The sequence below is a fragment of the Eubalaena glacialis genome, chromosome 3 (genome assembly GCF_028564815.1).
Source record: "Eubalaena glacialis isolate mEubGla1 chromosome 3, mEubGla1.1.hap2.+ XY, whole genome shotgun sequence".
NCBI classification, from domain to species: Eukaryota; Metazoa; Chordata; class Mammalia; order Artiodactyla; family Balaenidae; genus Eubalaena; species Eubalaena glacialis.
The window spans coordinates 148723342-148740230 of NC_083718.1; the positions used below are offsets into that span (position 1 = coordinate 148723342).

The window sequence follows — 16889 nt, forward strand, 5'->3', positions numbered from 1 at the left end:
AGAAGAATATCTGTTCTACTCCCTGAAACAATATATTATCTATAAAATGTATTTATGTTAGAAATCGAAAACTTGAGATGCTCTGTCTCTTCAAAGCTTCCTGTAAAATAAATGTATTAAATTCTTACTTATGTTTCCCAACACATGTGCATGCTCACATTACAGATGCACATACAACATACAGATGCACATACAAACATTCAATAAGTAAAGGGAAAAATCACCTAAATAATCACATAAGAAAGATCTTTTTAAAGCCCTCAGAATGTGTACTATCACTATATAGGTTTGTGATTTGTTAAAAATAGATCTAAATTCACCAACTAAGCAAGATAACTTCATGATCAGTCTTCAGAATAGTTCTTAGAATTTAAAAAATTTCTATAAATAAAATGACTTACAGATCCATTTTAACCATTTTTAAGTACACAATTCTGTGCATTAAGTACATTGACATTGTTTTGCAACCATCACCCCATTCATCTCCAGAACTTTTTCATCTTCCCAAATTGGAACTATGTACTCATTAAACAATAACTCCTCATTCTCCCTTGCCCCCAGCCCTTGGCAACCACCCTTCTATTTTCTGTCTCCATGAATATGGCTGTTCTAGGTACCTCATATAAGTGGAATCATATAATATTTGTTCCTTTGTGACTAGCATATTTCACTTAGCATAATGTCTTCAAGGTTCATGCATATTGTAGCATGCATGTATTAGAATTTCCTTCCTCTAATTAAAGGTGGAATAATTTTTGGTTGTATGTATATACCACATTTTGTTTATCCATTCATTGATGGACACTTAGGTTGTTTCCTCCTTTTGGCTATTGTGAATAATGCTGCTATAAGTATAAACACGGGTGTACAAATATTTGTTCACGTCCCTTCTTTCAATTCTTTTGGATATATACCCCAAAGAAGAATTGCTGGATCAAGTGGTAATTTTATGTTTAATTTTTTGAGGAACCTACCATACTGTTTTTCACTGTGGCTGTACCATTTTGTATTCCCATCAGCAATGCACAGGGTTTCCAGTTTTCCTACGTTCTTGTCAACACTTGTTATTTTCTGTGTTTTTAATAATAGCCATCCTAATGGATGTGGAATGTTTTTGTCTGGTTTTAATGTCAGGGTAATACTGATCTCATAAAATAAGTTGGTAAGTATCCTCTCCTTTTCTTTTTTTCTTTTTTTTTTTGGTGGGGGGGGGTGGGTCAGGGGGAAGAGTGTGTAGGATTGATGTTAATTCTTTAAATGTTTGGTGGAATTCACCAGTAATGGCATCTGGTCCTGGCTTTGTGGGAAGCTTTTGATTACAACATTCTCTTTATTTTGTATAGGTCTATTCATATTTTCTGTTTCTGCTTGAGTCAGTTTTGGTGGTTTATGTCTTTTAGGAATTTGTCCATTTCATCTAGATTATCTAATTTGTTGGCATAGGATCATCAGTAGCATTCCTTATAATCATTTTTATTTCTATAAGGTCAGAATTGATACCCTCTCTTTTATTACTGATTTTAATGATTAGGGTCTTCTCTCTTTTTTTCTTGGTTAGTCTAGCTGAAGATTTGTCCATTTTGTTGATATTTTCAAAGAACCAACTTTTGGTTTTGTTTATTGTCTCTGTTGTTTTTCTGTTCTCTCTTTCATTTATTTCCACTCTAATCTTTATTATTTCCTTCCTTCTGCTTGCTTTGGGTTTAGCTTACTCTTCTTTTTCTAGTTTTGTAAGGTGCATGGTTATGTTATTGATTTGAGATCTTTTTTCTTTTTAAAAAATATTTCCCTCCAATCACTGCATCTTATAAGTTATATTGTATTTTTATTTTCATTCATCTTAAAGCATTTTCTAATTGCCTTATGATTTCTTTTTTGGCCCATCAGTTGTTTAGGAGTATATTGTTTCATTTTCACGTATTTTGGATTTCCAGAATTTCCTTCTGCTGTTGATTTCTAATTTCATTCCATTGTGGTCACAGAACATACCTTGTATGATTTTAATCCCTACAAATTGATTGAGGCTTGTTTTATAACCTAACATGTGCTCTGTCCTGGAGAATGTTTCATGTGCACTTGAGAAGAATGTATATTCTGCTGTTATGGGGTGGAACATTCTATAAATGTCTTTTGTATACTTAGTTTGTGGTATTAATTCTTCTATTTCCTCATTGACCTCTGCCTAGTTCTAGCTATTATTGAAAGTGAAAGTCTCCAACTGTTCTTGTTGAATTGTGTATTTCTCTTTAGTTCTGTCAGTTTTTGCTTCCTATACTTTGGGTCTCTGTCATTAGATGCATATTTGTTTAGAACTGTTATGTCTTTCTGATGGATAAGCCCTTTATCATTAAAAAAAAAATCCTTCCTTATCTCTAGTAATAAATTTTCACATGACTACTTCTTTTTTCTGATATTAGTGTAGCCACTCCAGCTCTCTTTTGATTACTGTTTTCATAGTATATCGTTTTCCATTCTTTTATTTTATCTTCCTTTTTTTTATTGACTTTTTTATCATTATGAAGTATCCCTCTTTGTCTCTAGTACTGTATTTCTTGTCTTAACATCTACAGGCATACCTCGGAGATATTGTGGGTTCAGTTCCACACCACTGCAGCAAAGTGAATGTTGCAATAAAGGGACTCACATGAAGTTTTTGATTTCCCAGTACATATAAAAGATATGTTTACACTATACTGTAGTCAGTAAATGTACAATAGCATTATGTCTAAAAAAAGTACATACCTCAACTTTAAAATACATTGTTGCTAGAAAACACTAACCATCATCTGAGCCTTCAGCGAGTTGGAATCTTTTTGCTGGTGGAGGTCTTGCCTCGATATTGATGGCTGCTGACTGATGAGGGTGGTGGTTGCTGAAGGTAGGGGTGGCCGTGGCAATTTCTTAAAATACGACAATGAAGTTTGCTGCATCAGTTGACCCTTCCTTTCATGAATGATTTCTCTGTAGCGTGCAATGCTGTTTGATAGCATTTTACTAACAGAACTTCTTTCAAAATTGGAGACAAACCTCTCAAACCCTGCCACTGCTTTATCAACGAAGTTTGTGTAATATTCTGAATCCTTTGTTGACACTTCAACAGTCTTCACAGCTTTTTTGCCAGGAGCAGATTCCATCTCAGGAAACTACTCTCTTTGCTTCTCCCTAAGAAGTAACTCCTTATCTGTTCAAGTTTTGTCATGAGATGCAGCAATTCAGTCACATCTTCAGGCTCCACTTCTAATTCTAGTTCTCTTGCTATTTCTTTTTTTTTTTTTTTTTAATTTATTTTTTGGCTGCTTTGGGTCTTTGTTGCTGTGCACGGGCTTTCTCTAGTGGTGAGCGGGAGCTACTCTTTGTTGCAATGCACGGGCTTCTCATTGTGGTGGCTTCTCTTGTTGCAGAGCATGGGCTCTAGGGCGTGCAGGCTTCAGTAGTTGTGGCACGCGGACTCAGTAGTTGTGGCTCGTGGGCTCTAGAGTGCAGGCTCAGTAGTTGTGGCGCACGGGCTTAGTTGCCCCGCGGCATGTGGGATCTTCCCGGACCAGGGCTCGAACCCATGTCCCCTGCATTGGCAGGCGGATTCTTAACCACTGCGACACCAGGGAAGTCCTCTCTTACTATTTCTACCACATCTGCAATGACTTCCTCCACTGAAGTCTTGAACCCCTCAAAGTCATCCACAAGGGTTAAAATCAGCTTCTTCCTAACTGCTGTTAATGTTGATATTTTGGCCTCTTCCCATGAATTATGAATGTTCTTAATGGCATCTAGAATGGTGAATCCTTCCCAGATCGTTTTCAATGTGTTTTGCCCAGATCTATCAGAGGAATCACTATCTATGGCAGCTATAGCCTTACAAAATGTATTTCTTAAATAATAAGACATGAACGTTAAAATTGCTCCTTGATCCATGGGCTGCAGAATGGATGCTGTATTCGCAGGCATGAAAACAACATTAATCTCATTGTACATCTCCATCAGAGAGCTCTTTGGTGATCAGGTGCATTGTCAGTAAGCAGTAATATTTTGAAAGGAATATTTTTTTCTGAGTATTAGGTCTCAACAGTGAATTTAAAATATTCAGTAAACCATGTTGTTAACAGGTGTGCTGCATTCCAGGCTTTGTTGTTCCATTTGTAAGGCATAGGCAGAGTAGATTTAGCATAATTCTTAAGGGCCTTATGATCTTTGGAATGGTAAATGAGCACTGGCTTCTACTTCAAGTCACCAGCTTCAGTAGTCCCTCACAAGAGAGTCAGCTTGTCTTTTGGGGTTTTTTTTGGGGGGGAGGGTTGTTTATTTGTTTAATTAACCATTAAAAAATTTTTTTAAGGTTACTTTCCATTTACAGTTATTACAAAATATTGGCTATATTCCCTGTGTTGTACAATGCATCTTTGAGCCAATCTTACACTTAATATTTTGTACCTCACCCTCCCCCACCCTTACATTCCTCTTCCCCCGTCCCCACCACTGATATACACGAGTTTGTTCTCTGTATCTGTGAGTCTGCTTGTCTTTTGAAGCTTTGAAGCCAAGCACTGACTTCTCTCTACCTGTGCAAGTCCTAGATGTCCTCTTCTTCTAATATAAGGCTGTTTTGTCTACATTGAGAATCTGTTGTTTAATGTAGCCACCTTCTTTAATTACCTAGTTAGATATTCTGGATAGCTTGTTGTAGCTTCTGCATCACCACTTGCTGCTTCACCTTTCACTTTTTTTTTTTTTAACATCTTTGTTGGAGTATAATTGCTTTACATTGTTGTGTTAGTTTCTGCTGTATAACAAAGTGAATCGGATATATGTATACATGCATCCCCATATCCCCTTCCTCTTGCGCCTCCCTCCCACCCTCCCTATCCCACCCCTCTAGGTGGTCACAAAGCACCGAGCTGATCTCCCTGTGCTATGAAGCTGCTTCCCACTAGCTATCTATTTTACATTTGGTAGTGTATATATGTCAGTGCTACTCTCTCACTTCATCCCAGCTTACCCTTCCCCCTGCCTTGTCCTCAAGTCCATTCTCTACATCTGCATCTTTATTCTTGTCCTGCCCCGAGGTTCATTAGAACCATTTTTTTTAGAGTCCACATATATGTGTTAGCATACAGTATTTGTTTTTCTCTTTCTGACTTACTTCACTCTCTATGACAGACTCTAACTCCATCCACCTCACTACAAATAACTCAATTTCGTTTCCTTTTATGACTGAGTAATATTCCATTGTATGTATGTGCCACATCTTCTTTATCCATTCATCTGTCCATGGACACTTAAGTTGCTTCCATGTCCTACTATTGTAAATAGTGCTGCAGTGAACATTGTGGTACATTCCTCTTTTTGAATTATGGTTTTCTCAGGGTATATGCCCAGTAGTGGGATTGCTGGGTCGTATGGTAGTTCTATTTTTAGTTTTTTAAGGAACCTCCAGACTGTTCTCCATAGTGGCTGTATCAATTACACTTCCACCAGCAGTGCAAGAGGATTCCCTTTTCTCCACAACCTCTCCAGCATTTATTGTCTGTAGGTTTTTTTGATGATGGCCATTCTGACTGGTGTGAGGTGATACCTCATTGTGGTTTTGATTTGCATTTCTGTACTGATTAGTGACGTTGAGCATCTTTTCATGTGTTTGTTTGCAATCTGTATATATTCTTTGGAGAAATGTCTATTTAAGTCTTCTACCTGTTTTTTGATTGGGTTGTTTGTTTTTTTGATATTGAGCTGCATGAGCTGTTTATATATTTTGGAGATTTATCCTTTGTCCATTGATAAGTTTGCAAATATTTTCTCCCATTCTGAGGGTTGTCTTTTCATCTTGTTTATAGTTTCCTTTGCTGTGCAAAAGCTTTTAAGTTTCGTCAGGTGCCATTTGTTTATTTTTGTTTTTATTTCCATTTCTCTAGGAGGTGGGTCAAAAGGGATCTTGCTGTGATTTATGTCATAGAGTGTTCTGCCTATGTTTTCCTCTAAGAGTTTTATAGTGTCCGGTCTTAAATTTAGGTCTCTAATCCATTCTGAGTTTATTTTTGTATGTGGTGTTAGGGAGTGTTCTAATTTCATTCTTTTACATGTAGCTGTCCAGTTTTCCCAGCACCACTTATTGAAGAGACTGTCTTTTCTCCATTGTATATCCTTGCCTCCTTTGTCATAGATTAGTTGACCATATGTACGTGGGTTTATCTCTGGGCTTTCTGTCCTGTTCCATTGATCTATATTTCTGTTTCTGTGCCAGTACCATACTGTCTTGATTACTGTAGCTTTGTAGTATAGTCTGAAGTCCAGGAGCCTGATTCCTCCAGCTCCGTTTTTCTTTCTCAAGATTGCTTTGGCTCTTCAGGGTATTTTGTGTTTCCATACAAATTGTGAAATTTTTTGTTCTAGTTCTGTGAAAAATGCCATTGGTAGTTTGATAAGGATTACATTGAATCTGTAGATTGCTTTGGGTAATATAGTCATTTTCACAATGTTGATTCTTCCAATCCAAGAACATGGTATATCTCTCTATCTGTTTGTATCATCTTTAATTTCTTTCATCAGTGTCTTACCGATTTCTGCATACAGGTCTTTTGTCTCCCTAGGTAGGTTTATTCCTAGGTGTTTTATTCTTTTTGTTGCAATGGTAAATAGGAGTGTTTCCTTAATTTCTCTTTCATATTTTTCATCGTTAGTGTATAGGAATGCAAGAAATATCTGTGCATTAATTTTGTATCCTGCAACTTTTCCAAATTCATTGATGAGCTCTAGTAGTTTTCTGGTGGCACCTTTAGGATTCTCTATGTATAGTATCATGTCATCTGCAAACAGTGACAGTTTTACTTCTTCTTTTCCAATTTGTATTTCTTTTATTTCTTTTTCTTCTCTGATTGCCGTGGCTAGGACTTCCAAAACAATGTTGAATAACAGTGGGTGAGAGTGGACATCCTTGTCTTGTTCCTGATCTTAGAGGAAATGCTTTCAGTTTTTCACCGCTGAGAATGATGTTTGCTGTGGGTTTGTTGTATGTGGCCTTTATTATGTTGAGGGTAGGTTCCCTCTATGCCCACTTTCTGGAGAGTTTTTATCATAAATGGGTGTTGAATTTTGTTGAAAGCTTTTTCTGCATCTATTGAGATGATCATATGGTTTTTATTCTTCAGTTTGTTAATATGGTGTATCACATTGATTTGCATACATTGAAGAATCCTTGCATCCCTGGGATAAATCCCACTTGATCAAGATGTATGATCCTTTTAATGTGTTGTTGGATTCTGTTTGCTAGTATTTTGTTGAGGGTCTTTGCATCTATATTCATCGGTGATATTGGTCGGTAATTTTCTTTTTTTTGTAGTATCTTTGTCTGGTTTTTGTATCAGGGTGAAGGCGGCCTCATAGAATGAGTTTGGGAGTGTTCCTTCCTCTGCAATTTTTTGGAAGAGTTTGAGAAGTATGGGTGTTAGCTCTTCTCTAAATGTTTGATAGAATTCACCTGTGAAGCCATCTGGTCCTGGACTTCTGTTTGTCAGAAGATTTTTAATCACAGTTTCAATTTCATTACTTGTGATTGGTCTGTTCATAGTTTCTGTTTCTTCTTGGTTCAGTCTTGGAAAGTTATACCTTTCTAAGAATTTGTCCATTTCTTCCAGGTTGTCCATTTTATTGGCATAGAGTTGCTTGTAGTAGTCTCTTAGGATGCTTTGTATTTCTGTGGTGTCTGTTGTAACTTCTCCTTTTTCATTTCTGATTTTATTGATTTGAGTCCTCTCCCTCTTTTTCTTGATGAGTCTGGCTAATGGTTTATCAATTTTGTTTATCTTCTCAAAAAACCAATTTTAGCTTTATTGATCTTTGCTATTGTTTCCTTCATTTCTTTCTGATCTGATCGTTATGACTTCTTTCCTTCTGCTAACTTTGAGTTTTGTTTGTTTTTCTTTCACTAGTTTCTTTAGGTGTAAGGTTAGATTGTTTATTTGAGATTTTTCTTGTTTCTTGAGGTAGGCTTGTATTTCTGTAAACTTCCCTCTTAGAGCTGCTTTTGCTGCATCCCATAGGTTTTGGATCATCGTGTTTTTGTTGTAATTTGTCTCTAGGTATTTTTTGATTTCCTCTTTGATTTCTTCAGTGATCTCTTGGTTATTTAGTAACGTATTGTTTAGCCTCCATGTGTTTGTGTTTTTTACGTTTTTTTCCCTGTAATTGATTTCTAATCTCATAGCGTCGTGGTCAGAAAAGATGCTTGATATGATTTCAGTTTTCTTAAATTTACTGAGGGTTGATTTGTGACCCAAGATGTGATCTGTCCTGGAGAATGTTCCGTGTGCACTTGAGAAGAAAGTGTAATCTGCTGTTTTGGCATGCAGTGTCCTATAAATATCAATTAAATCTTTCTTGTCTGCTGTGTTATTTAACGTTCGTGTTTCCTTATTAATTTTGTTTGGATGATCTGTCCATTGGTGTAAGTGAGGTGTTGCAGTCCCCCACTATTATTGTGTTACTGTCGCTTTCCTCTTTTATAGCTATTAGCAGTTGCCTTGTGTATTGAGGTGTTCCTATGTTGGGTGCATATGTATTTATAGTTGTTATATCTTCTTCTTGGATTGATCCCTTGATCATTATGTAGTGTCCTTCCTTGTCTCCTGTAACACTCTTTATTTTAAAGTCTATTTTATCTGATATGAGTATTGCTACTCCAGCTTTCTTTTGATTTCCATTTGCATGGAATATCTTTTTCCATGCCCTCACTTTCAGTCTCTGTGTGTCCCTAGGTCAGAAGTGTGTCTCTTGTAGACAGCATATATATGGGTCTTGTTTTTGTATCCATTCAGTGAACCTGTGTCTTTTGGTTGGAGCATTTAATCCATTCACGTTTAAGGTAATTATCGATATGTATGTTCCTTTTACCATTTGCTTAATTGTTATGGGTTTGTTTTTGTAGGTCGTTTTCTTCCACTTAGAGAAGTTCCTTTAGCATTTGTTGTAGAGCTGGTTTGGTGGTGCTGAATTCTCTTAGCTTTTGCTTGTCTGTAAAGCTTTTGATTTCTCCATTGAATCTGGATGAGATCCTTGCTGGGTAGAGTAATCTTGGTTGTAGGTTCTTCCCTTTCATCACTTTAAATATATCCTGCCACTCCCTTCTGGCTTGTAGAGTTTCTGCTGAGAAATCAGCTGTTAACCTTTCGGGAGTTCTCTTGTATGTTATTTGTTGCTTTCCCTTGCTGCTTGTAATATTTTTTCTTTGTATTTAATTTTTGATAGTTTGATTAATATGTGTATTGGCGTGTTTCTTCTTGGATTTATCCTGTATGGGATTCTCTGTGCTTCCTGGACTTGATTGACTATTTCCTTTCTCATATTAGGGAAGTTTTCAACTCTAATCTCTTCTAATATTTTCTCAGACCCTTTCTTTTTCTTTTCTTCTTCTGGGACCCCTATAATGCGAATGTTGCTGCACTTAATTTTGTTCCCGAGGCCTCTGAGACTCTCCTCAATTCTTTTCATTCTTTTTTCTTTATTCTGCTCCTTGGCAGTTATTTCCACTATTTTGTCTTCCAGGTCACTTACCGTTCTTCTGCCTCAGTTATTCTGCTACTGATTCCTTCTAGAGAATTTTTAATTTCATTTACTGTGTTGTTCATTATTGTTTGCTCTTTAGTTCTTCTAGGTCTTTGTTAAATGTTTCTTGTATTTTCTCCATTCTATTTCCAAGATTTTGGATCATCTTTACTATCATTATTCTGAATTCTTTTTCACATTGACTGCCTATTGCCTCTTCATTTGTTTGGTCTGGTGGGTTTTTACCTTGCTCCTTCATCTGCTGCATATTTCTCTGTCTTCTCATTTTATTTTACTAACTGTGTTTGGGGTCTCCTTTTCTCATGCTGTGGGTTCGTAGTTCCTGTTGTTTTTGGTGTCTGTCCCCAGTGGGTGCGGTTGGTTCAGTGGCTTGTGAAGGCTTCCTGGTGGAGGGGACTGGTGTTCCCTGTGTTCTGGTGGGTGGGGCTGGATCTTGTCTTTCTGATGGGAAAGACTGCGTCTGGTGGTGTGTTTTGGGGTGTCTATGAACTTAGTATGATTTTAGGCAGCCTCTCTGCTAATGGGTGAGGTTGTGTTCCTGTCTTGCTAGTTGTTTGGCATGGGGCATCCAGCACTGGAGCTTGCTGGCCGTTGGGTGCAGCTGGGTCTTAGTGTTGAGATGGAGGTCTCTGGGAGAGCTCTCGCCAATTGATACTATGTGGGGCTGGGAGGTTTCTGGTGGTCCAGTGTCCTGGAGTCAGCTCTCCCACCTCTGGGGCTCAGGCTGTACACCCGGCCGGAGCAGCAAGACCCTGTCAGCCACTTGGCTCAGAAGAAAAGAATGAAAAATAATAATAATAAATTTTAAAAATAAGAAAGTAAAAAAATAATAAAATAAAAGAAATAATAAAATAAATAAATTTTTTAAAAAAAGAAGAGAGCAACCAAACCAATAAACAAATCTACCAGTCATAAGAAGCACTAAAAACTAAACTAAGATAAACATAAGAATCAGAAACAAATCAGTCGCAGACAGCAAACCCCAAGTCTACAGTTGCTTCCAGAGTCCACCGCCTCCATTTTGGGAACATTTGTTCAGGTATTCAGCTATTCCACAGATGCAGGGTTCATCAAGTTGATTGCAGGGATTTAATCCACTGCTCCTGAGGCTACACAGAAAAATTTCCCTTTCTCTTCTTTGTTCACACAGCTCCTGGGGTTCAGCTTTGGTTTTGGCCCCGTCTCTGCGTGTAAGTCGCCCTCAGGTGTCTGTTCCCCACCCAGACAGGAGGGGGTTAAAGCAGTGGCTGATTATGGCTCTCTTGCTCTCTCAGGCCGGGGAGAGCGAAGGGTATGGTAGTCATAATTGGAATGCAGGGCAAGCCTGCGGCGGCAGAGGCATGACATTGCAACAGCGTGAGGCACGCCGTGTGTTCTCCCAGGGAAGTTGTCCGTGGATCTCGGGACCCTGACCGTGGCATGCTGCGCAGGCTCCCCGGGGCGGTGGGGTGTGGATAGTGACCTCTGCTTGCACACAGGCTTCTTGGTCACAGCAGCAGCAGTGTTAGCGTTTCATGCTTGTCTCTGTTGTCTGAGCTGATAGCCGTGGCTTATGCCGTCTCTGGAGCTCGCTTAGGCGGTACTCTGCCTTCTGTGGGCACACAGGGAAGGAATCCCCTCTCCTCGTGCACCCCAAAACAGTGGTCTCTTGCCTCTTCGGCAGCTCCAGACCTTTTCCTGGACTCCCTCCCAGCTAGCCGTGGTGCACTAGCCCCCTTCAGGCTGTGTTCACGCAGGCAACCCCAGTCCTCTCTCTGGGATCTGACCTCTGAAGCCTGAGCCTCAGCTCCCAGCCCCCGCCCGTCCCGGCGGGTGAGCAGACAAGCCTCTCAGGCTGGTGAGTGCTGGTCGGCACCGCTCCTCTGTGCGGGAATCTCTCCGCTTTGCCCTCTGGACCCCTGTTGCTGCGCTGTCCTCCGTGGCTCCGAAGCTTCCCCCCTCCGCCACCCACAGTCTCCGCCCCCCACAGTCTCCGCCCACGAAGGGCCTTCCAAGTGTGTGGAAACCTTTCCTCCTTCACGGCTCCCTCCCACTGGTGCAGGTCCCATCCCTAATATTTTGTCTCTGTTTTTTCTTTTTTCTTTTGCCCTACCCAGGTACGTGGGGAGTTTCTTGCCTTTTGGGAAGTCTGAGGTCTTCTGCCAGCGTTCAGTAGGTGTTCTGTAGGAGATGTTCCACATGTAGATGTATTTTTCATGTATTTGTGGGCAGGAAGGTGGTCTCCATGTCTTACTCCTCTGCCATCTTGAAGGTCCCCCTGTCACCTTTCACTTTTATGTTATGAAGATATGCCTTCTTTCCTTCAGCCTCATGAAGCAACCTGTGTTAGCTTCAAACTTCTTCTGCAGCTTCCTCATCTTTCTCAGCCTTCACAGAATTGAAGAGAGTTAGGGCTTTGCTCTAGGTTAGACTTTGGCTTAAGGGAATGTTGTGGCTGGTTTGATCTTCCACCCAGACCACTAAAACTTTCTCCATATAGCAATAAGCCTGTTTTGCTTTCTTATCATTTGTTTGTTCTGTGGAGTAGCACTTTTAATTTCTTTCAAGAACTTTTCCTTTGCATTCATAACTTAGCTAATGGTTTGGTGCAAGATGCCTACCTAGCTTTTGGCTTGTCTCGGCTTTCATCATGCCTTCCTCACTAAGCTTAATCATTTCTAGCTTTTGATTTAAAGTGAGAGACGTGCTACTTACTCTTCCTTTCACTTGAACACGTGGAGGCCATTGTAGGGCTATTAATTGGCTTAATTTTAATACTGTTGTGTCGCAGGGAGTAGGGAAGCCTGAGGAAGGGAGAGAGACCGGAAATAGCCAGTTGGTGGAGTGGTCAGAACACATACATTTATTGATTAAGTTTGCTATGTTATACAGACACAATTCTTGGTGCCCCAAAACAATTAAAATAGTAACATCTAAGATCACTTATCACAGAGCACCATAACAAATGTAATAATAATGAGAAAGTTTGAAATATTGTGAGAATTACCAAAATGCAACGCATAGACATGAAGTGAGCAAATGCTGTTGGAAAAAGTGTTGATAGACTTGCTGGATGCAGGGTTGCCACAAACCTTCAATTTGTAAAAAATGTAACATCTGCAAAGCATAGCAAAGCAGAGCACTATAAAACAAGGTATGCCTGTATTCTGTTTGTTACTAATATAGCCACTCCACCACCTTTACGTGTGCGTGATATATCTTTTTCCACCCTTTTATTTCAACCTCTTTATGTCTTTTAATCTAAAGGGTATCTGTTGTAGACAATTGGATCACTTTTTAAAAATTCATTCTGCAAATCTCTGCCTTTTGGTTAGAGCATTTAGTCCATTTTCATTTCATATATTGCTGATAGTTATAATTTAATATAATTATTTGATAAAACAAGATTTACATCTGCCATCTTGCTATTTGTCTTCTATGTGTTATGCCTTTTAATCCTCTAATCCTCCATTACTCCTCTGTTTTGTATTAAGTATATTTTCCAGTGTACAATCTTAATTCCCTTGTTTTTTCTTTCACTGTGTAATTTTTAAAGTTATTTTATTAGTGGTTGCCCTGTAGATTACAATTAACATCCTGATCTATAGCATTGTAACTCGAATTAATACCAACTTAATTTCAATAGTGTACAAAACATTCTTCCAATATAACTCTGTTCTCCACCACCACCCCCCCCGCCTTTTGTGCTATTATTATCATATGGGTCACATCTGTATTCATTATAAGCCCATTAACATGGTTTTGTAATTATTGCTTTGTGCATCTGTCTTTTAAATCAGATAGGAAAAGAAATACTGCATTAATCCTGTCTTTAATAATGGAATGATGAGAGGCCATGGAGGTGATGAGAATGAGGTTAATTCCACATTTGTGAATTTTTAAGAAAAAAAATTTGTAAAAAAAAAAAAGCTTTTACTGGAAAAATATTTATTAAAATGTCAGTGTGATTAATTTATAAGTGGTGAAATTCACGGTGGGTTTTACTTTTTGCTATTCATATTTTCTACAATGAACATGTATTACTTATTTGGTAATTTAAGACAAAAACAAAGGTATTTAGAAACCAAATTATGTTACCAAGTGGAATGGGATTCTTTTTTTTTTTTTTTTTTTAATTCTCTGTGTGCTCCATTTTATCTTTTTTTTTTTTATATAAGAATTTTCTTTTATTTATTTATTTACTTATTTATTTATGGCTGTGTTGGGTCTCCGCTTCTGTGCGAGGGCCCTCTCCAGCCGTGGCGAGCGGGGGCCACTCTTCATCGCGGTGCGCGGGCCTCTCACCATTGCGGCCTCTCCCGTTGTGGAGCACAGGCTCCAGACGCGCAGGCTCAGCAATTGTGGCTCACGGGCCCAGTTGCTCCGCTGCATGCGGGATCCTCCCAGACCAGGGCTCGAACCCGTGTCCCCTGCATTGGCAGGCAGACTCTCAACCACTGCGCCACCAGGGAAGCCCGGAATGGGATTCTTAAGTAGAACATACTAAGTATAATTTAACTTTTTTTTTTTTACCACTATAAGTGAGTCCCTACCTCTCTAATTCATTAGGTTCTTCAAAAATCTATGTTTTTATATATTTATTTTACTAAATTATTTTAATTTTGAAATAATTCCAGGTTTACAAAAACGTTGCAAGAATAGCACAAAACTATTTTTGCAACTTTTCTGTAAATCTCAAATTATTTATATAACCTTTATATAAATTTGAAATTTTTATATAAACTTTATTCAGGTTCTTCAGATGTTAACATTTTATCACATTCTCTTTATTCTTCTTTTTTTCTCTAAATATGAATATCCATGTATGTATAATGTGCATGTGTATGTAAAAGTATGTGTGTGTTTTGTTGTTGTTTTCTCTGAAATGTTTGAGAGTAAATTAAAGACATGATATCCCTTTACACTTAAATACTTCAGTGTGTATTTCTTACAAATGAGGATATTCTCTTATGTAACCTCAGTATATTATCAAAATCGGGAAATTAACATTGATCCAGTACTAAAGTCCTTTGAAGCCAAGAAGTAAAATTAAACAAATCAAAATTCCTGGTTCAAGATCTAATCCAGGATCCCATGCTGCATTTAGTTGTTATGTCTGTCCAGTCTTCCTCAATCTTTCATGACTTGGACATTTTTTAAGAATACAGGCTAGTTATTTTTTAGGTTGTTCCTCATTTTGGGTTTCCTCATGACTAGAGACGGGCTGCATTTTTGGCAGGACTGTCACAGAAATGATGTTGTGCCCTTTACAGTGCGTCCATTCAGGAGGCACACGATGTTTGTGTCATTACTGATGATGTTAAAGGTCTCCCCCCACCCCCACCCAAGGAAGCTCTTAGCTTTGGGCAGGTTTTGTTTGTCGGCTTCTAAACAATAGCGATTTATTTCTCATCGTTCGTGAGGCTGGAAGTCCAAGATCAGTGTACCAGCATGGTTGCATTCTAGTGAGGGTCCTCCTCTGGGTCACAGGCTGCCGTCTTCTTGTTGTGTGGAGAGCAGAGAGGGGATGCAGGCTCTCCTGTGACTCTCACAAGGGCAATGATCCCATTCGGAGGCTCTTGGTTTTCATAGTTGCTAAGTACATTTGATGATTTCATACATGATTTGATCTATTAACTTCCTGTAGAAATTAATGGTAGATATTTCATAGTAATGACATATTCCCATCATCCAACTGAATTCTATTTTTATATGCCTTAATTCTACTTTGATACTAGGTTCATAAATTTAAGCATTTAACAAGTGTACAATTTTGAGACTATCTTAAAATCTTTACATTTTGATTCTCCTCAGTTCCTTTAAGTAAAGTGGTTTATTTACAGAACTTATTAATTAAAAATATTTCTGAAAGTATTGTGTTTAAAAACTGAATTATCCCCAAACATTATGATTCTAAATTTACTTCATCCACCACCCCTCGCTCTTCACCCCCAATTATATCGTCTTCTACTCCATCTTTAATTTTTATTACCTTCCTGTTTTTTATCTTATTTTCATCCCAATTTAGCCATGAACCTGAAAAAAAATGTGTTGCATTCCTTTAGATATCATTCATGTGGGGTTGAAAATTGTTTTTCAGTGTGTTTTTAAATCATTTCTGCTTTATATTTATGGTCTTTTCCTTCATTGAGGCTAAAGGTGAATTTTTTTAATGGAACGGTTTTATTTTGTAATGATCAAATTATAGAGTGGATTGTGAAAATGGTTAGGTTTTCAAAGGAGCCAGGTGTTAGGCCATTTGGGAGGAGGGGTTCCGTTTGATTTACTACAGATTATTATAGCGAGAACTGATGGAAAGTTTGGCAGTTACCCCACTGATAGTTGAAACTTTGCATGAATTATTTTTCTATTTAAAAATATGTTTTAAATACCTACTTTGTGTTAGGCACTAGGTTTTAGAGATACAGAAGTGGTCAGAAACAGTCCTTGTCCTCATGGCTCGCTTGGTCTAGTGGGGGCAAACAGAATAAATCACAAATAAATGTAAAATTATATCTGTGAGTTGTGTTATGAAGGAGAAGTTCAGGATGGTAGGGGTATAAAATGATTAAAGGAATTTGACAGTGTTTAGAAGTTCTGGAAAGGTTTTTCTCTGAAAGAGTTTAGAAGGTTTAAGAGTTAAGTAGGTTAAAGAGGGCAGAAAGAGGAGTTCAGGAGTAGCGGCATCCCTGTGGAGATGGACAGAAGTAGATGGATTTGAGAGAAATATAGGAGGTCTGATCACTTAGTCTTAGGGGTGGAGATGGGAGAATAGGGTTTTAAGAATGTGTCCTGATTTCTGGCTGTGCTGCCAAATGAATGTGGTGCCATTCACTGAGCAGAGAGAAGAGAGCCTAGCACTGAGGTTTGAGAAACTCCAGTGTTTGATGGCTAGGAAGGGGAGGATGTACCAGAAGAGGAGACAGAAGGAACTACAGACCCCAGAGGAGAACAGGGAAGCATGTTATCCTGGGAGGTAAGGGGAGGGAATCTAGCGTACCAAGAAGAGGAAGCAGGCAGAAGGTCAGATATTCCTGAAAAGTAAGATAAGGACTGAAACATGTCCACTGGATTGAATGATGCAGCATTCAGTGTGGTGACCTTAACAATTGCCACTTCGGGAGAGCATGAGAAAAGGGGCTGTAGGTGGAGGTAGATTTGATATTTATAACAAGAGATTAAGAGAGTTCATTTTTGAAGAATGAGATGAGCTCACCTTCTGAGAGAGTTGGGATGCCACATTGATAAAAGCTGAGGATATTTCAGATAGTCTTGGTGAAAGATGTGATTACGAGAAAGAAATGTGGAATCCACAATCTTGGAATTAATGGCTACCAGTGATTAAGGATCTGCTTTGT

At 38.5% G+C, this 16889-nt stretch overlaps 1 protein-coding gene across 5 annotated transcripts in view; it reads left to right on the forward strand.

Moving 5' to 3' along the window:
• USP24 (ubiquitin specific peptidase 24) overlaps positions 1-16889 on the forward strand; it is a 146493-nt gene that overhangs the window by 24910 nt on the left and 104694 nt on the right. The gene's annotated exons all lie outside the window — the stretch shown is intronic.